A 27,707-nucleotide genomic window follows, 5' to 3' on the forward strand; every position below is an offset into this window, starting at 1 on the left:
ATCAATTTGATTTTTGAACATTGTTAATATATGTATAGTTAGCCATTGGATACACCTCCTGCAATTTCTTTGGCCATGTATTTTATTTTCTGTTATTTTGCTTCCATACTGTAAACAGTATTTGTAGAGAGAACATCGAGATAATTATATAGATTAACTTTAAATTTATCTACAATATTACACAATAGATGTATTAAATGCACTTGTATAAAAAATCAATTGTAACTTGTAATACATACACCCATGTGTAATACGAGGGTTATCGCTCGCGTCAAAACCGGTGTTTAATTTTTGATTAGGTTAAGCGATAAAGTTACAGTAGGAAAGAACATTTATTTCTCAATGCAATTTCGATTTGCATCGCAGTATTTTTGCCATTGGCGTATCAAGGCGTTAATACCGCAAAAATATTGGGTTGTTCGGAAAGTCAAAGAATCGTTTTCCAAAATGGAGAATATATAATTTAATAAAATGTTTATACACTCTAAAATAATAGTGTTTTATTTTGATCAAAAAACAAAAAAAAAAAAAACGAAATGACTCCGAACAATCCAATAGAAAGATTTGTCCTGACATCTAAAATATTATAACACACGTTTTAAGTTCAGTATCTATCTAAAAGAGTTTGCTGTTCAAATGTCCCTTCAAGGACCAACCAGATGGAAATTTGAAGACATTACATTAGTATTGTAAAAAGGATGTTTAAAAACTTCCCAACTGAATGTTTGCAGTTTTTTTCTGGTTTTCTACACATTGAATACTATGAGAAACCTATCGAGAAACATTATTAGTCTACATACTTCAGCAGTAACTAATTTTTCTGTTTAGATCATATTTTGAAAACATTTTAATAAATTTTACTAATTTCATGTTCTAAAGTATTTATTTTTTAATTAATTCTTTATTGACAAAATTGTTTGACACATCAGTATTAGTTTGAATGAGAAGTTTTGGAAGTATATGTCGGAGAAATGACTTAGTCAAAGAGTATAAAATTTTTTATTTTATTTTATAAAAACAACTATTTCTTTTGAGGCCACTTATATAAAATTCAACATAAAATTTATCATCGTTTATATGTTAATCACAAAATGCCAAATCTTTTATGGATTTTTTCGGCAGTATTATATAAAACTTTCTAATATAATTATAAGACGCTTCATTGTAACATATATAACTTATCAAAGTATACGTAAAAATGTAGTATACTTAGCTATTTTGCTTTGTAAATTCGATATAAATCTGATATAATTAGTGGAAAGCACGTTCTGAAACGATTAATATTTGGTGTTTAAAAATAAAAGAGCAACAATATTACGAGCGAGAAAACAAACTTCACATTTACTTTCTTGATTCTCTGAAACTGTCTGAATTATCACGTACTGTTGACCTTTGAGAAGAATGTTACTAAGCACTAGTAATTTTTTTTCGTGTTAGTAAAAACTAGGTCCAGCACCAATTTAAACACCTGAATAAAGGAGAAAGAGGTTTCGTGCCGGAGCTGGTTACTTAATGTTTATACAGAAAAAATTGCTTCTTCCCAGCGACATTATTCTCGTGTGCGTGGTATACACACGCATTAGTATGTATCTGTTCTCCTTATCACTAACTACATGGAATAAATAAATCTCCCTGACACTCGTTTCCAATTTGACACTATAATAAGTAGGGGATAGTCAGAGCAAGTAGAAACAGTAAGAACGAGTAAGGTACAGTTAAACCTCTTTTAAACTATCGATTTTAATACTCTCGATCAAGCTCTTGTACGACTAAAATGCTATATTTCATTCAGTGACTTATCATAATAGAACTGCGCCACTTGTAATAAAATCGAAATGTCTGGCTGCTGTGCGGAGTAATTCGTAATTCATATTACAAGTGAGGTCAAAGAGATTTTATAGCTTAAAATAAGATGAAAGTCAAGAGTAAAGAAATTGTTTTTGGAGGTATTGTTGTCAAGAAAAATGGATTTGAAAATCAATTGAGCACGCGTGCAGCTAACTAATAATTAACTTTACGGATTTCACTAAAGACGTTAAAGGGCTTTCCGCACACCCAAAGGACCTGTTACTAGGTAAACATTGATAATAAACAAGCTCTAACATTGCATCGTGTACAAAAATGGCCACAGCAGCTATCTATAGTGAGATCTATAAGGCGAATCATTAGTTACATGTATGCATATTCAACTGACTTCCAAATGCATTTTTAAATAAAAAAGGATGCGTCTAACGCAATTTAGGTACATTTTACATCTACAAAATAAATAGAAATTGTACAAGGTATTATTTATGTATAATAATTATAGTCTTGTAGTAAAAGAATCAGTAAGAGAAAATATATAATGATATGAAATAAAATAACACAAATAAAAATATATTTAAAAGATTTGACATAAAAATAAATTAAATAGAATGTTTTTAAAATTTCGATTACGGGTCACGTTATACTCACGTGAACTCCCGATGCTGAGTTAAAAGTGACCCATATTACAATTATTTTCGTGTACATTTTGGAAGATAAATTCAAATTGGGTTCTTATAACACATTTACATTATAACATTTTTAAAAACTATATTTTTCAAAAATTACTTTTTTTTTAACTTACTTTTTCTCAAATAATTAATGTCCAAAACTTGTATTTGAAAACCTTGTAATAGTTTTCGATCTAGAGTGATCTTAGGTAAAGAAAATATATTTGCGAAATATAGATGGAGAATATTTATTCTGTTGTACAATATACGTATATAATATTTTTCTACATTTTCGAATGCTTTTATAAACATATTGGAAACATGTATCGCAGTTGATACCAAATACAGCTACACAAAAAGGTCAAAAGTGCATTTAAACTGAATTCTACTGCCACGAACTTTTTAAACGTTAATTTAAGTCGTCCTTAGGCTCATTTTTTGTTTAAATTAATTACATTTTGAAAACATTTTATCCTAAAATATACATAAAAATAATTTTAAAGCGCTTTTTATATTACGGCTTCTTTTATCACGTATTTTTCCAATTACGGTGTTATTTAATATTTCCTATACCAAACTCTTAACATTTAACAATTGTGGATGAATAGTAACAGAAATTGTGTGTAAAGTGCTTAATTAATAATTAAGTGTTACTTCCTCGATATTGAAAATTTTGTTAGTCATTCGTCGAAGGTAAATATAATTTTTTTAATACAAAAGGTTATACCTCTGATTTTTTGCATTTTGGATAGCGTATGCCACGTACAGTGTTAATAAAAGCAAAATATAATTTTGGCACGTTCCCAAAGCACATTATTTTTTCGTCGCAATAGGTATTACAAAAAGTGCAATATATCCATTGCATCATATTATTGGTAGTGTGAAAACTGTACAGAATTTAAGTTATCAAATTCCGTTTACAAAACTGACTGCAGAAGAATGAGGTAAAAAGAATGAAATGGAAGTAAACATTACCCGATAAAGTAAAAATCTGAAGATAGTTAATAGGTTGCTCGATAAGGTTTGTCGTTCGATAAGAAATGGCGTTATTAGGTTGGTCGTTTTATTTTTCTAAAGGTGGTACTATTGTTTGATAAACATGTGGAGAGTTTCATATAGATCTGTCGACTTAATCGTATATTTACAATTGTTCAAAGTTGAAGTGTCTTTCTTTACAATGGAAAAAACAACAAAACTTATCGAACAACCTAGTATGTTTTCATATTTTTTTAAAGCTTGATCCATTTTACTTTCTGGTTAAGAACCTAACAAGTACTATATAAAACGTTTTAAAATTAATTGTAACATTCTTATTTAGTAGAAAGTAATTTTGTTAAGAGGCGTGTGGAGTACGATATAGTGAAATATAGTGCCTTTTATCATTCAGATTCAGCGCATGCAAATTTGGTTCTATCACATAAATTTGTAAGGTGTCGCAAGAGCTTTGAAAATTTTATTCTACGTTTTCTTAATTAAATGTTTAACATTTTTACTTACCAACATTTTTATTATTTTAAGAACATATATTCTTATTTTTTCCCCTTTCTTTGTGAACCACGTTGAAGCGTTATCGAATTGTGGCAAAATACAAAACAATTTACTAATAAATAATATATACTAAACTATTTAATAGTGGAATCGAACATCGAATGAAAGTGTCATTTGTTTAGGAATTGTTGCATCGCTCTTCGTAAACCGTTTGATGTTTGTGCTTAACAAAATAAAAGCGGAAGTTAGCTTAAAATACATACAGCGTGATTTTTGTTGCGAATTATGTACAAAAGAAAATGACAACATTAAACGATTTCTAAGAATATTAAAACCAAATAAATAGTTCAATGCCCTGTATTTGGCTCTCCATGGGACTTGAAGGATAGCATTAATCGTGTTAGGATAGTGCCAGAATACAAATGTATTTACAAATTCGGTGCGTATTGCGAACCCGATTGCCGTCACACAGTTATTGCATTATAGCAAGGCAATTCAATTTGAAAGTGTCATAATGCAATAGTGGAATTGAAACACTCGTACACTAAATTAGTGCCTGTATCCTAAGACTCCATCCATTTCAGTGCAATCTTTTCACGGCAGTAGTCGATCTGTTGGTCAACGCATTTGCAAAAAGTTCTGGAAATGAAAATTTTGAATCAGGTTTCATGGAAATTAAAGGGCACATTGCAAAAACTTTCAATAATGAGATAAATATTGGGTTGGAACGAAAGTTCGTAGCGTTCGCAATAGGTTACTTTTGGCGACATTTATTTTTTCTGGTGCGAATAAAACAAAAGTTATGTGTTTAGCGTATTTCTTCTTGCGGTTTGTTCATACATTTATAAATTTGACGTGTGTTTAAATTAGAGGTGGGAGGGAGAAAAATAAAGTGCATTTTCAATACCTAATGCTTTTTTATTTCCGAAAAGGGAAAACTGCAGTTCAAACAGCAAAAAAGATTTATGCCGTTTAGAGAAATAGTGCTATTTATCGCTGAAAGCACAATTCACAAGTGGTTTTCGCGATTCGAAAATAATAATTTTGATTTGCAAGACGGAGAAGGTTTCGGTAGGCCTATTGTCGGTGTTGACGATCGGATCAAAAACGCTGGTTGAAAGCAATCCGTGTCATACGGCAAGGAACACGGTAGAGATACTTATACGATGGTTATGAGGTGTTTAGAAGCTCTTGAACTCCTGCCGTACAATCAGACGTTGAATTCGGATAAGTATTGTTCACAATTAAAGCGATTGAAAATCGAAAAGTGACCGAAACTGGTCAATCGGAAGGGTGTCGTTTTCTACAAGCACAACATTAGACCTCCTGTCTCTTCGCAGACATGTGAGAAATTGGTGCAATTTGGTTGCGATGTCCCGCCTCACCCATCGTATTCGCTCAACTCGACACCTTCCGATTATTATTTATTCCGGTCGCTGTAAAAATTTCTTAATGGGAAAAACCTGGGTTATCTGGAAACTTGCAAGAAGTACGTACGCGAGTTCATTGGCCAGAAAGATACAAAGTTCTGGGACACCGGAACGATGAAGTTGCCTCAAAGTAGGCGAAAAGTACTAGATTAAGTTGGAAAATATATATAAAAGAATAAATATATGTATAAATATATAAAAATTGTTTTCGGTGCTCACTCGTCCAAGTGCTCACTCGTCGTCGCTTCATTTTCTATACGGTGATGCCCAGCTACTTTGACAGTCCGCTGACCAATGGTGAATTGAGCCAGCCACTGCTGCCACTGCAGCAACATGGACTGTCGGGTCTGGCGCTCGAGGGTTTCGACCTCGCATCTTACTAGAACCTCTTCTCGCTTATGGAACTCGTATAAAAGCGGCTCTTATAAAAAGGTGCATACGAACTCGCAAATAGCTCAGTGGGGACAACCTCGACAAATCGCTGCTCCATAGGATACGGTCCTACGATCGCAGGCGATCTTTGAGCCAGCTGCCTGTGCACCCGGTATAGCAGTGTCGTACCGCTTCATGGGAGGTGGTTAAGTCGCCCGTCCAAACGGGAGCTCCGTACAGGGTCACCGAACGAATCATGCGCGTACAGAGCTAGCGAACCTGGTGTCTCAGACCCTGCAGATTGGGAAGGAGCCAGCCCAAGGCACCGATCGTCCTCTCCGATCGCGAGCTCGGACAGCCGAAGGACAACAGAACATACATTACAAGGTTCTATTGGGTGATATTAGGGACAGTTTAGCTTATAACTTTTTTCAGATAACAGTAAGCGTAATTGACGACAGGACAGAACGGTACTTTTGACGAATTCGCAAAATACGACTGTACCGAATGTTTTTTATTGGAGCACACTTGGCAATATATTTAGCGTTAAGTAACAACTCGATTTCGATAGATTCGCAAGAACACTCGATGATATTAATGGATAATATTTCTGATTGCCATCTTATGACATCGGTCGATTTAATAGACATTTTTTCTGATTGCGATCGTAAACATTGTATTGTAATGGCATTTCAGAACATTCAGTATCGTTAATCGTTTAACATAGGAACGTTGTACATATCGTGAAATCTAAATAGTTGTTTATATGTCTTTATATAGATTTTTTATAAATCAATAATATATTGCGTTTGCAATGAAGATTCGAATTGCTGAATAATCCACTTGTCGAAATCCATGGGGATATAATATAATATATAATATTTATAGGATACACCTACAATCTTTATGATTTTTGTATTTTTTCTTTTATGAGAGAGAAGTGCAGTTGTAGTGTATAAAATTGTGTCTTGCTATTCTACAGTTTTTGCTCGACCTCAATATTTGTTTCATCGGCTACACCTGTATTAAGGCTTCATTCTCCAAAAACAAGGTGGCGACCGACCACCTAACAAGGGCCATTGCTTTTGTATAAATCGCTGATCTTAACGAAACTTACCTACAATATAGTTCTTAGAAAAATATTTGACACGTATTTTTCTTTTATCTCGTATTATCCATATCTAGGGGGTGAAATCAGCCCTCAAAGTTGGGGGAAGAAAACACATTTTCCTCGATATTTCGAAAATGATGGGATTTAGAAAAAAGTTGTTCAAACAAAAATTGTGTACTTTAAAATAACGAATTTAAGCTTTCAAACAGTTTTGTAAAATATCAATTTGTTTGAACAATATTTAAATTAAAAAATTTCACTTTTTATAATTTTTTGTATAATTCATAGTTTCGCATCTTTATAAATTTACCAATATAAACTGTAGACCAATATGCAAGTAATGTATATTCGAAAATTTTGCTTCGATCCTTCCGATAAAAGTTAGCGTTGGTACAATAAAATCAGCTTCAACGCGGCACGTGAATTTTTGAAGCGTACGCGAACAGTTGTAAAAATATAGCTGCCTATCTGAAACTACATTTCAGTGTACACTGAAATTTTTACAAACGTACAACACACCAGTCACTTTATGGCATTATACCTTTAATTTCAAAACAATTTGAAAGACCCGATACAGTTAGCACTTTTCTGAATCATTATATTTGTGGAAATGAAACAAATATAAGGAATATTTAACAATAGTTGTAGAGATTTTTCAGATAGTTGTATTTTTCAATGCAGTTTCAGTTACTCGATTATAAAAGTCTTCCCTACCTTTTCAATTAGAAGCAATACCGCGGACCATTTCCACCTGTGGCAACAAGTTTTGACAGCCGAGGACTAATTAACGATACGTGCCCATAATGTAAACAGTTGCTGTATCATATATTTTTACAACTGTTCGCGTACGCTCTAAAAATTCACGTTCCGTGTTGAAGCTGATTTTATCGGAAGGATCGAAGCAAAATTTTCGAATATACATATTTTGCATATTGGTTTACAGTTTATATTGGCAAATTTATAAAGATGCGAAACTATGAATTGTATAAAAAATGATAAAGAGTGAAAATTTTTTAACAAAAATATCATTTGTTCAAACAAATTGATATTTTACAAAACTGTTTGAAAGCTTAAATTCATTATTTAAAAGTATGCAATTTTTGTTTAAACAACTTTTTTCTAAATCCCATTTCTTCTAATCCAATTCTAACTAATCCCAACAATTGTAAGCAACCGATATTGGAGTGTAAGACACGAGAGATAAAAAATTGACAATTAGAGTAGTCGCCCGATAAGTGAAAAAATCTGATCGCCCAATTGTACAAGCTTCGCTTTAACAAAAAGTAAGAAATATTTTCACCGCAATGTTGAATAAAGTTTCTAGTTTTTAAATCGGCAGCACGATGTGGGATCGTTAGCCATCCTTTGACATTCTTGCTCTTTTCAACACTGGATACCTATGCAACTTCAAATCGGAATCATTCTTCGTAATAGCGGTCAAAGATGTAACGATGCATCGTATTATGAGCCGTACGTCAAGTTATAACTTGTATAGTGGTGTGGTAGCGTTGCATTGCAATCTCAAACAAATGTGTCTTGCAACAGGTTGTACAATTTCCATACGTTTTACAATTATCGTTCAAACAACTTGTTCCATTCTTATTCTTAATTTAATTTACTGCCGTGATCAATCCTTTTCTGTGAGTGTATAGTTACGTAAATGTTACATTTCTAACAATGTGACAACTTTACCTGCCCCGAATCGATAACTTGCAGATCCTTCAGATCCCGAAAAACAAATCACCAATTAGAAGCCTTCACTGTTCGATAAAAATGTAAAATATTATAAACGCAATCATTGATCTCTGTTTGATATTGCAAAGATACATACTCGTATTATTTATCAGTTCTCTTACCAGAAGTAGCGATCTCTACATATGCCGACATACGCTGGCCATGGTACAGGGTTTATAAACGTAGTAATGACACGGGGATTCCTATTTTTTATAATAAATTACATGAATTTTCATTATCTAAAAAGCGACTAAAGTTTGTCTCTGTATTTACACGTATACTTACTTCTTAGACAGTTTGTAGAGTAACAGAATATAGAAGGCGTGAACTCTAAATCAAATTATACAAAGATAAAACTGGGCTGATCTTGAACCATGTTGTCAACGAAAAATGTTATCAGGGTATGATTCTATATCTCCTAAGGAATACGAAATACACAATTATTTAGCCGGACAGCAATGGGAAATTTATTAAAAATAAACGTAAATTTCGATATATTGCCGACCGTAATACTTATCAAATTCTTTGATATTTTCTTGCTTGATACGTGATTTATCGGTAAAATAATCATTTTAAAAAATCGAAGGTAAATTCTTCGTAATTTAGTGTCAAGTATATCGTAAGAATGATAAAATTATAATTATATAATCGTCGACCCATGTACCAAAATTATGATCAGAATAAGGAACAATGTTTAAAACATTTAACATTAAACATTTAACTAAAAGGTAATATTGTTTGATTTTTAAATATTTAAAAATATATATGTGCTTTGAAGAATATGCGCGAGAGTGTCTAGCAGCCGCTAATGTATCGTTCTTATGAACACGTCACGTGGTTGACAATAATGGTAACCAATCATTTGTACGACAGGTGTACCAAAAGAAAAGCGACGTTGAGTCGCGTGAAGTCGCACTCTACCTTGACTTCATTCGTCGCTATTAAAAGAGTATTAATTTCTACGAACTATGTTAAAGTCGTGCTAGTTTTTCTCTCGACCCCACGCCATTGCGAACCACTAACGAGTTTACAGAAAGAATAGATAAGCGGTAGGCGCCTGGTTTCGCGTATTGACGCATGTTCCGCCACGAACGTGCATGTATAGTCACAGCTCAACGTAGTAGTACCGACAGAAAGTAAGACAGACTACAGAGGAAAAAGTTATTCCAAATCTTGTAGCCTACAACGTATTCACAAGTAATCGAAATCGGTGAGTAGGCTAAACTTCTAAATAATGATCAAACCTTGTTAAAATAGCTCGAAAGAATTATTATAATAATAATAATGGCAGATGGTATTATAAATTCTGTTATTGGATTGAAAAGGGATCTGTAGGTAATGCTGATTTTTCTGCACAAAGTAATTTTTGCGGAGGGAAGTTGTTCAGAATTGGATCCTTTAAATTGCAAGTGAGCAGTAAAAATTTCGAACGTGCGTCGTAAAATCGCCTGCCGCGGTTCACGAAGGCAAAGGTGATCATTTTAAGCGGTTTTTAGCCCGCTTCTGAAACGTTTAGCGGCTCGTGGTACATTTCTTTTCCCAATAACTCGTCGAAGGATGTTTATTCCGTCGCGTTGTTTCGCCGTGCTTCTACAAGTTTCCATTGCTACAAATTTCACGAGCCGTTGAATATTTCAGAAGCCCGTAACACACATATTTCGAGGCTGCGATGATTGGGCCGCGACACCGTACGATCGCGAAGTCGCGACACCGTGGCCCAATCGCGAAACAATAATTTCCCCTTCCGCGGGAAGAGCTGGAATTCGGCAGCGGCGGCGCACGGTCTAGCCACCGCGTTGCTGATTAGTCGCTTCTTAGTCGCTTTTTAGTCGCTTCTTAGTCGCTAGTAAGTCACGAAAGAGAGTCAGCTGAGAAGAAATCAGCAGAGAGAAAGCATCGTAAGAATCACCGCGCGGAAAAGTCTTCGGATAAGTTGAACAATGGTCGAAGTCGTCGCCAAACGCCCGTTTCGCAATATACATTGCGCCCTTCACTTTACAATAGTTTCATTTGAAGTAAGGTCTTGCTGCCCTTTCATTTCAGACTCTTCATTTCCTTCCACTCACCGTGCGCCAAATCGACGCGGATCTATCAATTTTTCGCGGAAAATCAATTCGAAAGATCGTTCAAGATGTTCAATATCAACTGTGAATCATTTTCAAAGTCAAGTTACGCGTCTTGACAAAAGTCAATACGAGTTTTAAAAATGTTATCGAGAAAGGAATGCTTTGAAATATATATTCAAATAAATATTTTTGTTTCTTAAGGTGCTTGTGCTTGTTCTCCGAATAGGAAAGTCGATTCTTTTCAAATTCCTAAAGATGTAAATGAAATAGGTGTGTATTCGGTTAGATGACGATTGAATAGTTGGTACCTTCGATTACTTTAAAGGTATCCCCTTAACAGAATTTAATATAGCGTAATCTAGAGTAAAATGTTTTTCCGGTGTGACACAGTAGGAATTTCTGTTTCAAACCAGAGAGGGTAAAATATTTCCCTCTTTTCGAATATTTCGAAATTCGTACACTGTGTTTCGTGAATTCGAAATAAAGATTTATCGTTAGAGACTTATCTATCGCGTCTACGATATAGATACGCGTTTGAAAACCTTGTAAATCAGTGGAGAATCGAAAGGCATACTATACGGCAAGTACTTATCGTCAAGCTGTTAGGAAATGTGTTTTAGAACAGTTCCGTGTACTACAATCATCTGTATTTATATCAGGTGGAACATACAATTTTAAACGCTCAAACTTCGCATTTCAATTAGAATTGATTTCATCGGATGGTATTTTATCAGATTTCTTTCGGATGGATACCATGTGGAGCCATTACGAAGCAGGAGATATTCTTCTTGTTGATCGTGGCTTTCGATATTCTACAAGTGCACTATCGAAAAAAAAGATCTGTACCTAGGGTGCCAGCATTTCCGGTTGAGTCAAGGAAGAATTTTACAGTAATACGAGTCAATTAGTCTCGATTTGTTACCAAAACTCGTTACATCGTGGAGGCGATTAGTGGATGACTAAGAAAGCATTTTGATTACTTTGATCGTACGATAGAAAATACTATTTTGTCTACTTTATTTAAAGATTTCAGGAGCAGTTGTGCTTTTCTAGATGCCATATTTAAACCGGCTATTACGTCAGAACTTGATCGGAACATTGTAAACAGGATGCTGCAAATGTGTCACGAAAGCGATCACTTATCTCGGTTGGTATGGAAGGAATACTTAAATTTGCGGAGGTCGCACTTTCGTCGTATTACACTTATATAATTGCGGTACATATCAAATAAAGCAAGCTCCTGAATGCTACGTTGAACACATTATTAAACACGGTGATTTTGTCATCTTCGTCGAACAATTATCGAAACTATGAAATACATATTAATCCTCAAAATGTCATTGATTAAAACTTAATTTAGTTTGTGTTATTCGAACACTGTCGAATATTTTGTGTGTGTATATATTATTAGATAAAAATGAAAATGGATTAGAAAGGGTTTACCGGTTGCTGTTACAATGCAATGGTAATTTTATGATTTTTTTTAATTTCTAAATGAACTACTTTGACGATAGATCATCATCGAAAGAAAACATTGAATTATGGGGTTTTTCAATATTCGCGGTGCAACCTTGAAGCGAAGTAAAATGAAAAGCAGGAAAAAAAATTTCATGCTTGTTTTATTTCAAAATACATTCGATAGTATTTTATACAAAGTGCAATATCATTTAAACATCCTCGGTTTAAATCCATATCGTTTAAAATCGAATGGTTTGATCAACAACTGAACCAGTGACTTCGAATTTTTCCATTAAATGACGAATCGTGGGTTCTGTTGGTCGATTACGTGCACAAAACGTTCAAATTGAACAAAAATTTCGATAATAAATTTTAATAACTTCAACACGTTGAGCAACTATGTATCGACCCTCGATGATTTGCAAAGCATCGCCAAATACAAATCTGTTACACGAATCTGAAAATTTAATAATATACACAACAGCTGTGACGATTCAAAGTTCTATCGATTTTATTGGAAAATCTTATACGTTAACAGGGTTAGGTCCGTATTGGTAAGTATTGAAGAGAATACTTTACACTTATTTTTAATAACTTATCCATCGTAACTTCCCGAATAAATAATTATGTATTTCATATTTTTTAGGGATATAAAATCACACTCTGATAACTTTATTTTTCAATGAGGAAAGCACTGGAACATAATTTATATGTGTATTATAGGCGTGACCCATTTAAATTGGTGCAACGGTATATCTCGTAGACAACTAATTAAAAAAAAAAGTAGAATGTCTTTCATGATTTCGAGAGGGTTTCGAATGACATTAATAGTTTTGTTTTGCTATAATCGGCTTTAGAGCAGCGTGTAGATGTAAATACAACATAACTTCGGAACCAATAGATCTACAGATATGAAAGTTTTACGATGTACGTAAAACAACTAAATAAATATATCGTCTATGGATCGGGCAGAGGTTCTCAATCTTTCGTTCTCAATTAATCAACGTTAATATGTTACACCATTTACGCAATGTTTGCAGTAATTTAGGATAAAACATTGCAAAAAAATATAATAAAAAACACATAGGCTATAAAACCTTACATTATTTTTTAGTTGCGCATGACTTAATATAAAATTATATACAATTTTGTATTTAGCAAGCTTTGTCCGAAGCAAAACTCAAAGGTAACCAAACGATTAACGATAAGCTGAAAGTTGAACTGAATCTGATGCTTGGAAAAATTAATTCCAGTTTTCCACAGTCATTGAAACTGTTGCGTCGAAGGTTTAACTTTAGCGCGAAATACGAAATCGTAAATGATTAAAGTAATCGCCAAGTGAACTGGCCTGTCAGGACCACTTTCCCTTCAGTGAAAAACTCTCATTTTACTTCCTCTATTCAGACTTCTTCATTGCCAATCAAATTTATTTTCTTGTTTCTTTCACTTTTACGTTTAGTATCTTGTTCCTACTCGATTTACAAAAAAGCACGTTCAATTGATTGGAGGGTTTTTGTTTTTATACAGGTCGAAAGCACAAGTGACAAGGATTACAGAAATGTAAATTAGAAATGCTATTGAGATCTGGTTTGTCCATGAGAATGAACAAAGAGCGAGAGAAGACTTATTTAACGGTTACGTAGCACGCCGTAGCACGCCGTGGCACGCGTTGCAGCAGAATTGGGTACAAAATTTCAATAAATGTACATCATGTCGTAAGTAATATATAATGGAAATATTTGGAATTGTAGCGGATAATATTTTATTCACTATGCATACAATATAGAGAAAGTGTAACTCCGCTGAGAATGAAAGGTTCGGAAGTTTTAATGGCGTCGCAATTAAAAGCCTTCGATACACCATGATGATATGTCCGAGACGAAATTCGGTGACTCGCTTATTGTTTTTCTTCGAACGAGTTCATCTCAATTCTCGAGAACCGTTTAAAACCGTTTCTTTTGCATTTTATCCGCGGTAATAACTCGAAACCGTACAAAGCTTAAGTTTCAAAAACTGTATTGTCTCTTCTAGCGATACACTTAGCCTCGAACCAAGTGTACTGGTTAATTTGTTAATACTTTGGAGCTAAAGAAAGCAGACCGATTTTTGAAACTCCAGTTTCGATTTGTTTCCAGACATTGCCGAGTCACGAGTGTTTAAACAACGTCACTGGACAGAATGTGAAAGAAACAGTTCTCACGCGTTGCAGCTATGTACTACGGAAATTATTTTTTTATTTCCTCCGATCGATAAAATTATCACAAGTGCAATAATGCATACTTATTCGTAATCTACGCGAGATTTTTTCGGGTCTTGAACATTTCTTTTCCTCTACGATGTTTCTAAAATTCAATTCTACCGATGCTCCTGCGATTAAACACTTGATGTCTTTTTTACTACGAGGGAATCAATTGTTTACTTTTACAGTCTATTACCCGGTCTCACGAAGTAATGCAACGAATGATGCAGATCTTCGATTTTTCGCTGCTCGATCGTGTTTTTCCTTATTCGTATAATTGTAAACCACGAAAGCAGAAGAGTATCGAGGACGCGTGACACGTACCGCGGTATTTACGCAACTACACCACCGTTAACATTAGGAAGAAATATTACTACAGATAACTTTTTCACTAGTATATCGCTTATAAAAAAATTACTTACACAACGTACAACTTTGATTGTGACTATCCGAGCGAGCATGAAAGAGTTACCGAAACCAGCAAAAGAACGCAACGATAAAATTATTCTGTTTTCCTCGCTACATTAGAAATTGGATAACTGTATTTTCACTATTTACTAATGTTAACCAAAAGTAAAAGTATTGTTACTAAGCCCAAAACATACATTTGTGAAAATTGAAAACGATTATACACATGTTCCAGAAACAATTAAATTTTACAATAAGATCAAGTTTGAAATAGATGTAGTTGATCAAATGGTGCGTAAAACCAGTGTAAAAGCAGGATCGTTCCGGTGGCCTTTTCAAGTTTTTTATAATATTTCAGATTTGATAGTCATAAATTCTTAGATATTATACAAATAATGCACCGGTTCGAAAATATCCAAAAAAAGATTTTATATTTGAATTGGCTAAAGAGCTTATCGACGAATACGAGAAAAAAAAATCAAAGATTTTTTTTCCATCGGTTAGCAGTTCGCAAAAACGCAAGTCATGTTAGATTGATTATTGCAATAAAAGTAAAAGTAATAATACTTGTATTAAGTACCAGATTTAATTAACTTATACTAAATGTATTAATATTGTAATCGTTTTTAAATTTAATTGATCGTTTTTAAATTTAATTGATCGTTTTTTTTTTATTATTTTTTTTTTAAGTAAATACCTGGTTTCCTCTACTCGTCAATTTGACGGATGTCCGTAGAAATAGGTATACAAGGAACGTCTGCAAACTTAAAACAAACCGTTAAATAGTTTCTTTCTCGCTCTTTGGTTGTGTCTCATGGACAAATCGAATCTCAATAAAATTTTTAATTTACGTTTCCGTAATCTCTGTCATTTAAACTTTCGATCTGTGTAAAAAATGTTGTGTGATTTCGCTATCAATTGAGTGTGTTTCCTTGTTAATATTGTGGATCTCTGTCCACGTGCATTCGGCAATAGATATTGATATTCGACACCGTAATTATACTTTTTCCGACGAAATAGATTAAAATTTGATAAAAAAATCAATCATAATTATTCTCAAGAAAAAGAAAAAAAAATTAATTTCACGAAATTGTATATTGATTATTGTATGTATAAAAATTTATTTTTTACTTTTAATTACGAATAATCGAAGTTTAAAAAAGTTTATTTTCATTATTTCTCAGATAATCCATTGAAAACTCCATGTCCAGATAAGATAGCAAACTTTTATAGAGTATCGTGTCTTAATTATGAACAAAATTAAAACTATCTGTCACTGATTTTCGATACAAATTTTGAAACTGCTGTAACGATAAGTGAAACACAGGGAAAGCAACATTTCAGTTCTTAATAATTCTACAGATTTTTAATATTCTCTCATTACTTATTGAACAACATTTACATCTCAACGATTACATCATATTAGAAATATCTAATTAGTTACGCACGAGCAAAATGCTGATTTTATGCATTTGTGACGTATGTTAATATGGAGAAACGTATGCAACATGTATGTAGAATATATCATTAATTAATATAACAATATTAATATTCAATTTTACATATGTATGTTCAATATATATTCTTCATATTTATATTCGTCACAAATGCATAAAATCCACAGTTTAGTAGATAAATATAACCTACATGCGCATTAATTTGTATTGAAATACATACATGTACACGATGGGAATATATATTTAATATACTTTGTGGCATGCGGAATCAGAAAAGTTTACACATTTCGGCCGTCTTCTTAATTCTTTTTTTGGTAATTCTTGTTACTTATATTTCTCGAAATTTCAAAATTATCTATAAATATTCAATTAGAAATTAAATGTTTTTTTGTAACGAAAGTTGTGGGTAGCATTAAACGAATTCGGTGATCTGTAATAAAATGGAGCTGTAACAACTTTTAAAGAAAGTCGACCAATTAATGTACCAAAATATAACTAATACTGAAGATATTTACTTGTTTAGGAAACTTATAGACGGAGTTATTGAAGTGGTCACAGTACTTTGTAAAATTAAAACATCTCCTAAAATAGTACAGCAACAATACTGCATTAAAATATCACACTTGTCCCTTGATAAACCTTATCGATCGTTTCCACTACTGCTATGTAGCTCAAGCTGGCAACAATGTGAGCTTAAAAATAAACTAGTTAAATTTCAAAACAGTGTCACATGCATATCATTGGGACAGCTGTTAATGCAACTTTCATATTTTTCATTGTACGTTCATCAGAATATTATCAATGAATTCAATGGCACCGTCAAAAGTTGGTTGTCATAAAAGAAACTACAATTATTTGTCAAATTAGGAAAAATTACTTCACTTCTAAATTAAAAATGGTATTAGTGCAGCCAGTTTCCATGCATAAATTTTAAAGAGAAAACCATATATTAGCGAAAAAAAATGAAAATACTACAACTCAATTTTACTAAACGGTAAACTAATAAATCTTTTTGCAATACAGTGTTGTTTTTCTCAAATTTTTTAAATTTTTCTATGTGGTAAATTAATAATTCTTTTTAAAATATAGTGTTATTTTTTGACTAAAGTAAATACAATATTTTTAATGAAAATAGATGTAAAACTGTACAAAGGAAGTAAAATATATAATAATTACAATCAAAAAGACTACAGTCAATGTTTAAATACGAAGGTGGATTGGTGCTAATGCGAAGCCATATATGAGAGTTAATGATAGAATTAGAAATTTTGTGTTTGTTATTGGGATTTTACATAAAATGAAATATTTAGAAATTTTGGGAAAATTTGACAGGTGATTATATTTAAATTGAGACTATTGTGAAATTAGTGCTTGCAATTGAACATTTAAGTCAAAGCATATTGCAAAAGTTGTCAAAAATGAGTATTATGTAAAGTCTCACACAAATTATCATATTCGTTACAAAGTCTTCGTTCAAATTCCACTGAACATTTATGGGACGAGGTAGAGAGAAGATTAAAAGACATAATTATTATATTAAAAAAAAACATTAAAATAGAGTGTTCTTGAAGAATGGCAGCCTATTTACCTAACTGTTACCTAAATGTAACATCAAAATTAGTGTATTCAATGTAAAATCATGTTAAGACTATAGTAACAGCAAAAGATAGATGAACTTCACACTGAAATTTTGAATACTTTTATAAAATTAATGATGCTTTCAATTCATATTAAATGTATTGTTCGAATACTTTTGTGTCTCACTGATGTTAAGTGTTTGTAATAAATATAACATAAATACTATATATTATAGACCTATTTTTTAATTTTACAAATATAATCTTGAGACATAAACCTCGTTCTATATAGGGTTTTCAGAAATACGTGTCTATACTTTAGGAGATGAATCTACGCAGTTAGATAAGTAAGAGATGTTGTATGAATGGGTCCCGTATAGTTCGGTTTTTGAGTTACGAATGATTAAAAAAAATATCAAAGTATCCAGCTTGTGTCTTCTTAACATATGTTAGTGCATGTCTTAGCGCTGAGTTCTGCTCTCGTTAAAAAATACCAGGTATTCCATGAACTGTTTCAAATCTATTTTGTACTCTTTCTCGCAGATCATATATAGTTGGAAACTGGAAAGATAATTATTAATTAAAGAGAATACAATACCATGTTACAAGAGTATGGACAGTGTCGAACGATTTTTATTTAGTTGCAACCTTCGAAGGCCAATTCTTAATTTTTTCAAGAGGTTAACTTCTCATCTCCGCATATTACATTGTTGACTTTAATTGAATACATAATAGATTTTAAACAGTTTCAAAATAAAAATGCTGAAGCGTAAGGTGGACACTTTGAATATTTTCTTTAATCATCCATAATTAAAAAATTAAAGTATATAGGATTTGTATTCATACATATTTTTGATACGTACGTCGGTGATTGAATTGAGTATAGTTCCCAAAAGAACTGTACTTAAATCTAGAGGTCGCTCCAAAATCACTGATGTTTTACCAGGTCGGTAATTCAGTTCGTATGACACCAACTCTCGTAAGATAAAACGTCCATTTTATATATCGTCTTTGAGAATATTGCGGAAAAAAAAATCAACAACTGTAAATCATAAACATCACCGCCCGTTAATTCTATTTAAAAATAAAAGATTCAAAATTGAAACAGGAACTGTTGAGGTGAATACAACTATCTGTCCATCAAGAAATACCTCACGGTGAGATGTATATGTAGGTACATATCTTTACTTCCCAATTTGAATTAAAAATTTTAGAATTATATTTTTAACTCTGTCATTCTTAATGCCAAGTTTAGTAGCATCTACGAGAAAACATTTGGATCTGAGTAGGACGTAAGATCCTAACGTAGTATCCACATTGATCCTAACGTTAATTTTGGTCAGATCTCGATACTTTACATCATATTTGCAATAATCACTTGGATATTACCTTCAAAATGGGCACTTGTGGCGGACTTCTTCGATCAAAGAAAGGTTAAGATATCAAACTTTTCGAGGGAATACAAAAATTAAATTTTTGGACACAAACAAAGTTTGTTTTCTTTTTTAATTATTTTTTGCTCGTTTGAAGCACTTAAGAAACAAAATTGTTACAATATGTACATAAAATGTTACGATATATACTTGTTATGATATGTAAAAATTGTAATGAAAAATAAATTTTGTGTCATTAGTTATTGTTTTGGCTTGATTTCGTATATTGTTATCCACATTTCCGGTTTTTTGAAATTTTGTTATAATATTTGTAAAGATAGAGAGAAAGATTATTTATAAAATATTTTGTTAAGAAAAATTCGCAACATAGTAAATTCAAACTTTTAGTGCGTATATTGATATACTTAAAAAATTTATGAATTTATTACAACTTTATATAGTTTATAACAAATGTATAAGGAAGTTCCAAAAATGTATATATGTAAATAGCTATTCGTTACAATTACGATTATAATTACAATATACATATAATTATATATATATATAATTGTAGATAAATTATTCGAAAAAAAATTATTCGTTAAGGTAATTACACATATAAAGATTTATTCGAAATTATTCTTATCTTATTATCTTATAGGAGAGGGTGCGAATATGGATCATAATTTTTGTTTCAAAGAAAACATACAGTTAAAACGCAAAAGGTACATGAATTAGAGGTGGAAATGGTAGTTTATAGATCTAAGATAATATATCAACAATTCTATTGCCTAAAAATTGAACTATTTGGTGGAATCCTCGGCATTTTTACGAAAGTTTGTCAAAAACATGGTCTTAGAAATTGGAGTGGTAGCGGAGTGGTAGATTGGAGCGGAACAAAAAAAGTAAAAAATTCATAGTAAATAGTTAATTTTTCTCACAAATTAACTTGTGTTTTAACGATAATAATAAATAATAATAGAAAGACCAGAAAAAGTAAAAAACGTTCTGCGTAAAATCTAACGAAAGTTTCCAAAAAAGTTAGAAAATAGTCGCAAATAAAAATGTCGTTTTCACAACCAGTGCACAAAGAGTGGGCCCATTCTCAACACGTCACACATTTCCTAATTGCTTTCTTGGCCCGGTGGGACACCTTCAAACAAAAACAGAGGAATAAAACTCCTCGAAACAAGAGAGGTTGTAATATGGATCGTCATGGTTCATTATGCCACCTCCTGCCTTTCATAGAATTAACCTAAATATTTCGACATAAAAGAGATATTTTCGTCCAATTAAGTAAAGCGCTTTGAAGCTTAATCTTACGACTAAGTGTACTTTTATACTAAGCGTTTTATATTTTTTAAATAGTATAAGAGAAAAAGCAAATTAAACTTACCTTAAAAATACTGTAAAATAAGTGCAAATACTTGCACTTGCACATATAATAGCAATTATCAACTTAATATTTATACTTTCAGCTCTTGCAATATATAGAACACACAAGTCCTGAAGTATAAACCAATCCAGAAATCGCACTTAACACGCCTAATTATCATAGGAGAAAAGTAGACGATCAATATTAAGACATTGGTACATATGGACTGGATATCTTCTCCCCTGTAGACACGATTTAAGAAAATTCGTTAAATAATTCATCGTAGATAATGTTCAAGATGCAAATGTATTGCCTTTGGTTCAGGTCGCTCGTGCCTTTGAACTTAAAAGCTACAACGTTTGGACTTTCAACTCCTACAGCTTAAAGTTCGAGAACGCATATGTATTAAATATTATAAGAAAATTACAGAGCCTTTGAAGCACTCACGCGCGGAGTTCTTTCGACGTTTCTAAGATCAGAAAGTACAGCAAAAAAGTAATCTGAAATCTAACTTGTGTGAAACGTGCAGCACGTGGAAAGGAAAGAAAGATGAAGCAGTTGACAAGTACGACAGCTGGTATGAAAATCACAAAGTGATACCTGCACTATAAACCGTACCGGTAGTGCAGGCAAAGTGGAGATCGATGCCGTGCAGGAAATGTTCATCGGATCAGAGGTACCATACGGTGTCAAATACACTACGTATATTGGAAACGGGGATATTAAAACAAAGTGCAAAGTTATTTTGGATATCAGTCCACATGGTGAAGAAATTACTATCCAAGAAAATGAGTGTGAAGGTCGTGTGGAAAAACGAATGGACACTAGTTCGTGGCACATAAAGAAAGCAAATAAGGGCATCGGCTACATTTAGGCACGATCCGCCTCTTAGCGACAAGGTCATAGAAATTATGAAAACAATTTATGAGGATTTATCATCGGAAGATTTATTACGAAGGTGTCTGGGCGCGGAGAGCCATCGACTTGGTCATTTGTTCCAAAGCACATTCATTGTGGACTCTCGACAATTGAAATAGCAACAGTTTTGACTATTAATATCTCTAACGAAGGTTTTTTTAGGAATTTTGAAAGTTACGAACGAAATGGACATAACTGTTGCTTTGGTTCTTTGTCGTGTATATTCAGTACGTGTGTCGCTGCAGCCTGCACTTAGATCAAGTCAAAATCGATATAAAAAGAATAACCAAGAAAATCGATATTTCACTTTCAAAATGCTGCCATTTTTTTAATTATCAATTTCTTTCTGTCTTTCCGATATCTGCTATAGACAAATGTGTCCTGATTAAGAATCTCTCTCGTTTTTTTTTTTTTTTGCTTTAAACAAACAGAATAGTTAAAATCGTGGTAACTAGAGAACATTTTTTCGATACGCGATTGCTTATAAGGCTCTGTACTGCCACTAATTTTGACTAATTTTTATCGCGAAACGATTAAAAATCTTGATATGTTCGTATATGTATGTATGTAGGTACGAACTTTACAAATGATAGATACGATGTTCCTAAATGAGAAGCTATTTTTCCATCCTGTATGTACAGAGTGTTATAGGACGAAATGAGGTGACTTTATACGAAAAAGTAAGTCGAAAATGTAAAGTGCCAATTTTCCGTACAGAGTTCCAATTTCGAACAAATCGATGTTAAAGATTCCTAAAGTACACATACGCTTCACTATGGTATAAACTAGCCTTTGAGTTTATAAACGGTAGCAGTGTCATGGTTTGTTATGATTTTTTGTATCACGAGATGAGATCGATCATGAGATTTGTAAAAGGTTTTTTGGACAATAAATGTCTCGGTTGAATCACGGTCCTGGTGATGGAGTAACATAGCCACCATGATTTTTGAACTCGATGTCGATAGATTTTTATTTATGGATCCGTATCGAGTCCTTTGTTTAAAACGAAGAAATTGCGGGTGAAGAACACATCGAACCGAAAATACTGTTTTCTATTTAAAAATAGAGAATTTTTAAGACTGTAAAGTATTTTTTACCTATAATTTTGTTAACATATTTATTCGTTTTTTAAGAAGCTGTACAAATTGTCATGTAACAAACAAACGCGTTCCAAACAATTTTCGTTATTTTGTACATTGTTTGTAACTTTGCTTGTAGGATATACTTATGAAAACAAACAGATTTCGTTTAATTTAGTTTTGTTAAATTATGTAAACATAAATAGTGTTTATCTAATTATAAATAGATACGGACAATGTTTTCGTATGCTGTGTCAATGAAACACCAGTCCATTGTTATTTTATATTTTTTGCTATAACTTCATAACAAATCATTTAAGAGACTTCGTTCGAATATAGTAATTTTTTCTTAATTTTGCTTGTAAAAAACAAACAGTGTACATCTGACAATATACAATTGTCAGATATGTAACAATTTGTGTAACCGTTACCTTTCCATAATGGAGATTCGTTTAGGAGCTGAAAATTAGTATCTATGAAGAGAATCTAAGTTTTCATTATTATTTTGTGTACTTGTTCAGAAACATCATTCTAATAATTAATCTGTTGTTAAATTCGTTGAAAATGTATTTAATTACTTTCGTTGTAAATGTATTGAATTTAGTGTACATCCTATCTACTTAAATATCTCAAAATATATAATAAATATTAACACAAGTTTTTAGGTATAGAGTGTAAAATGACATTTGAAACACGCGCATCTACCATATTTACGTAGATACAGAATAAGTATCTCTATAATGAAGAAAATAGCTTTGCGGTACCTAAAACTTAACTGTTCTTGCTATTTTAAATTTGCATTATAAATGCTGATTCGATCTTTCTTAAAGAAATGCTGATCGACACTCAGCATTCGTAAACACGTTGTTAATGAAAATATTTAATTAAAGTTCACAAGTGCGGTCGGGGGTGTTTGTAACACTGGCAGTCGTGGACGGTTGTAACGTTACGCACTTTGGCTCGAAAAGAGTAAAAGTTGAAGAAGAAGACAGTAATATGTCCGTAACGATGGATCACAGAGCTTGGAATACAATTTTTAACGAAGAGCAGAAAAAACGAAACTTTATTAACAAAAAATGAAGAGAGAAATAGATGTACAGAATTTAACCTTGAATTTGTGAAACCGTTTTGTAAAGCTTGGTCACGATAGGTTTTAATTAGAGGTAGAAAGAGGTAAATGTCTACTATACATACCGGTTCCTCTAAAACGGAAAAGATCGAAGAAGAATGTGAAAAAAAAACAAACAAAAATATAGAAAAATGAAAAAGAGTACTATTGTCTGGTGTGCAATGAATCCTATAATAAAAGTAAACCTAATGAGAAATGGGTGCAATTTATATACATATTTTCCATAATTGCAAGATCCAATAACGGAGAAAAAATATCAAAATTTTTTATTTTTTGTCTTTAATTTTTCCCCTTTCTTTGTACACGTTTATGTAAGAATTTTCGTTACAAACGCAATAGCATTTGCGTAATCGTATTCCAAAGTGTTGCTACTGAGCCCTAATACAATACATTGTCTCGATATTATTTCTCGTCTATTGTACGGAGCATTTGCTGTCAATTTTTCTAATATGCCACGCAACCTTTACCATTGTTACATTATAACATACATAGTTAATAGGCACATAAAAACATAAAATGTTATTTGTACGTTAAGACTATAAGTGAAATACGGTTGGAGAAACTCTGCCCATATGTGCTTGAAAGCTCGAAATTTTCCTTGGTATTTAACTTCGCTCATATTTCGAATTTTATTGTATATAAGCAAACTGCGTATGCCTGTACAAGTTTTGTATAGAAAGCAGATAGAGAAGTGGGACACGTATATTGAAATTCGTTTCGTCGCAACGTCGTTTGAAAAATGTATCTTTTATCGTATAATAGATATTTTGCGCAATGCGTACATTTTGTATATTTTGGTTAAATACCATATGTACGAATATGTACGATATGTTTCGTGTGTAGATACGTTGCATATTTATCTGGTAAGATTCAGAAATCGGGAGTATTTAAAACGGTGCAAATGTAGAAGGGTGGGAAACTGCTCTTGAACGAAGCCCGTTACGAACCAATAATGTTTAAAAAAAATCGAAATCTTTAGAGCAGTGAAATTCCCTTCTAACGATAAATGTATGCCATTTACAAATTATTTTTATACAACAATCAGTTACCGAAATACACCTTTGTAAATTGTAAATTGATGAAATAATTTGATCTATTGTGTTTTACAGCACGTACACCGTGTACGTTGTCACTTCATGCTAATAATGATTTTTCTCGTCTTATAAGTATTACAATACACATCTTGTACTTAAGTTACGCGAATGTCTTTCGTTTTCTGTTGTCTTTAACATAAATTTATTCCTGGAAAAAATCGACCTTTTTGTATATTTAACTATCGCTAATACAATAGATGTCTAAAACGAGTAATGTGTTCGAAGGAGTAATAAAAAGAGTAGAAAATGTTTTGCACTCTGTCAAAATGTACAGAGCTAATGGAATTGTATGTTTAAATGTGTGAGAGTCTTGTTGGATTCTGACAGATTAGAATTGGACGTTAGTTAAATAATTGAATAAATCTTTATTCGAATATTTATCCGAAGAAAATGGTTTATTATATTCGAACGATTTATAGAGACAGCCGTTATTTTTGGAATTATGCGGATAGACAAACAAATACGTATGCATTTTTCATTTTAAAAATAGATAAAACTATCCATTACGTATGCGCGCGTACGTTGGTCCGTGGATAGTAGTCACTACCGAAACAATTGGTTCTCGGTATATTTAGTTTGAATTCCTGCGCTTAGCGGCGCTGAATTTTTATTCCGGTCTGAATTGATAACGTTGGAAACGACACGAAAATGGTAAGAAGGCTCGCGAGACTCCGATCCATGTGACACGAGATAGCATTGTTTGCAACGTTTATTTTATATCCAGTTTGTACACAAAGTTCCAGTAAATGCCCGGTCTATTCTATATCTCGTTTACGCTGGTCTCAATTCTACTTTACCGACGATCAGGTATTTTGTATTTAAAGAGTTTCTGGAAAGTATCGCAAGATGGCCGCGGAGCGTGGTCGTGCACTTGTAATGACAGCACGTGCTACAGCTGAGTGGCGGTTTCGATCTCGAAAAAGTGAATATAATCGTGTTCTAAAGGTGTTAAAATCGCTTTCTCGGATATACTTGGAGTTTACCTATTATTGTATCGGTTCTGCACTTTGAATTACATTTTCGAAAGGATTCCAGTGTCGATGCATTTTCTCAAATTACACTCGTATTTACTAGACGCTCGCACGTGTGCCGCCAATGCTTCTACAATAAACTGTAAATTAGTAAACGACCTTGGTAGAGAGTTATGTCCGGCAATAAGAAGTGCGTGTCGAGAATATCGTAGAAACAGTGGAAAAGATATTGTATCGACCATGTGAACAGATATTTCTTACCAAGGTAATATTTCAAATGAATTAGAATCGTGATTTCGGTACTAACCTAACCCTTTGCATTCGTGTGCCGAATCATCGTTAAGTGGAACTTCATAATGCATACTTCCGATGTAATTATTTAGTTTGTAAATACATAGCCGAAGAATCGTCAATAGAAGAAGAACAGTGTAGAATTTATTCGTATTAATTGTAATACGGACGTTGAACGAAACGTATCAACAGGTATTCAACGTTGCAAAATAGCGGCAGTAGCGCAATATTGTTTTTTTCTCGAACAATGTTACTCGTACGGAGTGCATCGGTATAGAAAATTAAGATTTTCCTTGCGTTGAAATTCAAAATCGAGCTGTTGTATGTTTGTTAATAGTTGCGAATGCTTTAATTTCGTATTATCCGAATGGCGGGGAAAATATCGAAATCGTGACAATCAATATTGTAAATACACGAAGACATCCGCGATTGGCATTTTTCGATCGAAACTTTTAACAATAGCGTTTTTTTATATTGGCTTTACGAAGACCACGATGTAAATTCAAAGAGTAGTTCACTCGTAATGCTCGCTAAACCGTCATTACTTGAACGAAATATTGGCACCTCCGATATTTTCTATATATAAATTAAATACGAATACTTGATCGAATCACTTTCTACAAATTTTCTTTCGATACATTCAAATATATTTACTCGTCAATTGTATCGACGATGAATACGAATTTAAAAGAAAATCGTTACTGCCATGTTTTACCATAGGTTACAAGTTATACGTGTTCATTTTACCGTTAAGTTTTCTCCGGATTAGCATTTTGCCACGAGATTTGAACGCGATCGTTTCGAATTACATTCTCGATACTCGATTGATCTTTAAACGTTTCATAACTTTTCCGTGCTTTTCTTTTCTTTCTTCATTGGTCGTGCTTTCGTTTTCTTTTTCTTCCCGACGAGAAAAGGGCTTCTTTTCGTTTTTCGATTACCTCGGCCGAGTCGATTAATCGTTCAAACGAACGAACGACACGCAAGATAACTAACTCGAGTTCCCCGATAAGATTCGTGGAATCCTCGAAAGAACGACGATATACCGTACATATTTTGGTTTGCGCGCCACACTTTTGTTCGTTGAGAGATCGCTTAGAAAACGAATATTTCTACGATAAACTAGGGCACGAAGAACAGAGGTTTATCGAAAAGAAACACCGTAGCGAAATTCTTTTCGCAGTTGTAATCATTTCTATTCGAAAAGTTACATCGTACCAATACTTTCGGCGGTTTTTGTATCGTTCCTCGCGATAGTTGAGCTGCATTTGGTTTCTAACGGCCGATAAATTTCCGTAGTAACGATTTAAAGATGATTCGTAGCAATTATTTCCACAAAGGTTCGGAGTCGTTTCGTGCTCTTTGACGCGTTATTTGAAAGAGTGTCCTCAACGGTTGTCCAAACTACAGCGTAAAGAGCAAAAGTATTCGATAATCTTTTGGTGCGCTTAAAATTGTACTTACCAACGAAAGTATCGATATTTCACGCGTTAATAACCACGCCATTTTTCTACACTTAAGGATGTCCCCGATACTTGTTCGAGTCGTGGAGTAAAAAAGTTGACGTATCTGTAAATTTTCCGATGTACTTGTTACTTTGTAGTATTACCAACGAGAGTAACGCCATTTAAAAGTTTACAAGTATCAGAGTTCGTGTCTTGCG

The 27,707-nt window shown here is 32.9% G+C and overlaps 1 protein-coding gene across 24 annotated transcripts in view; it reads left to right on the forward strand.

Moving 5' to 3' along the window:
- LOC143143860 (tubulin monoglutamylase TTLL4) overlaps window positions 1-27,707 on the forward strand; it is a 554,572-nt gene that overhangs the window by 4,572 nt on the left and 522,293 nt on the right. For 4 of the 24 annotated variants that reach the window (XM_076305644.1, XM_076305642.1, XM_076305631.1 and 1 more), the window contains exons 1-3: window positions 9,510-9,819; window positions 9,901-12,687; window positions 12,780-13,848. The exons of 3 other annotated variants lie outside the window; for them this stretch is intronic. The gene's annotated coding sequence lies outside the window, so the exon portion shown is untranslated. Of the gene's footprint in view, window positions 1-9,509; window positions 9,820-9,900; window positions 12,688-12,779; window positions 13,849-25,666; window positions 26,019-27,707 lie in introns of those variants that run through there. 17 more of the 24 variants (XM_076305655.1, XM_076305653.1, XM_076305647.1 and 14 more) reach the window with 14 other exon arrangements.

Source organism: Ptiloglossa arizonensis, chromosome 2 (genome assembly GCF_051014685.1).
Source record: "Ptiloglossa arizonensis isolate GNS036 chromosome 2, iyPtiAriz1_principal, whole genome shotgun sequence".
Lineage (NCBI taxonomy): Eukaryota > Metazoa > Arthropoda > Insecta > Hymenoptera > Colletidae > Ptiloglossa > Ptiloglossa arizonensis.